Source organism: Cyprinodon variegatus, unplaced genomic scaffold (genome assembly GCF_000732505.1).
Source record: "Cyprinodon variegatus isolate N-32 unplaced genomic scaffold, C_variegatus-1.0 Scaffold27, whole genome shotgun sequence".
Taxonomy (NCBI): Eukaryota; Metazoa; Chordata; class Actinopteri; order Cyprinodontiformes; family Cyprinodontidae; genus Cyprinodon; species Cyprinodon variegatus.
The window spans coordinates 197,786-199,175 of NW_015150480.1; the positions used below are offsets into that span (position 1 = coordinate 197,786).

General features: G+C 45.8%; 1 protein-coding gene across 1 annotated transcript in view; it reads left to right on the plus strand.

The window, feature by feature from the left end:
* Positions 1-1,390, plus strand: part of LOC107098980 (ras and Rab interactor 2-like) — a 30,645-nt gene that overhangs the window by 2,499 nt on the left and 26,756 nt on the right. The window lies entirely within an intron of this gene.

Sequence of the window (1,390 nt, forward strand, 5' to 3'; positions counted from 1 at the left end):
TTCCTTCGTTGTCGCACAAACTTGTCCCCACTTCCTCACCGCCTCGACCTTATCTAGACCCACAACTAGTTCCTGATTGTCCCTCTTGCGTTGTGACGTGGAATAACATAGCGCAGACCACGCTTCAATATTGGGCATAGATCAAAACTATCTGTGACAGTTGAGCATCAGTGCCTAACAGTACATGTGGAGAGAGAAATCCTGTTCTCCCAGTTTCTCAAGGGCAGAAATCTACCCAAAGGTCCCCTGTGAGGGTTTAGCAGGTTAAACCTAGCATCCCCATACAGCTGTGGTACTGTTGAAAGGATGTGGCCTCCACCACCGGTGTGCACTGGATGGAATGGCCTGAACCGGCACGGGTTCTGTGCCCAGAGGACCGTTCTGGTACCGTTCTGTCCTTCTTCCACACTTCTCCGTCAGCTCCACAGGCGCCCACCTTCAGACGTTCTCAGGTTACTCTGTCATAGATGACCTATGGAAACGGTTACAGTGAAGCTGAAGAGAAAGAAAAGGTTTATGTGCCCTCTGAATGACTTAAAAATCACCTATAATTACTGTTTAACCTTCCTGGTCTCTCCCAGACACAGAGACTCTTAAGGCTGGTAGATTTTTAACGTTGGATGAAATGACCTCCTCCTAAAGTCACTCACTAAGTGATCGACCTGTCTTTAAGGAACAGGAAGAGACACTGAAAAGAAAATAAAAATTTCTGCAGCTCCCAGTTCCTGAAAGTGAGCTAACCAGAGCTAACCTTCCTGGAAATGAAGTGGTTATGAACCAGTATAGAAGTCAGGGAACTAACCTTGATGACAGACTCACTGAGATCATTTGTGGTTTTAATAGGAGTTCATCTGATGAAACAGAAACCTAGCTTCTGAAAGGCCAGTGCAAGCAGCAGGATTCCCAGTGCTGCCTCATACAGGCTAATTTGATTGAACTTTACAAAGTGAGGTCATTAAGAACCATCCTGGTGGATCCAGATAATCCATGACTTCAAGCTACGTCGCTCTGCCAATACCCGAGCTGAGCTGCTGCCAAGATGAAGGGAAAATGGACTGAAACACTTTTGTTCCTTTAGCGTTTGGATTATTGTATAATGAGTTGGTTGAATTATTAAAATGTTGCTGTTAAATCAGTGACCACCAGGGGGCAATAATGATTCTTCAATGCCAGTGGTCAGACTCCCTCAGAAAACATGGTTGGAGAGAAAGGACACTTAAACCTGACGTTTGCTTTTTCTGCTGAAGCTGCTGGTTGGATGGATGGATGGATGAAGGATGGATGGATGGATGGATGGATGAAGGTTGGATGATGGATGGATGGATGGATGGATGGATGGATGGATGGATGGATGAAGGATGGATGGATGGATGGATGGATGAAGGTTGGA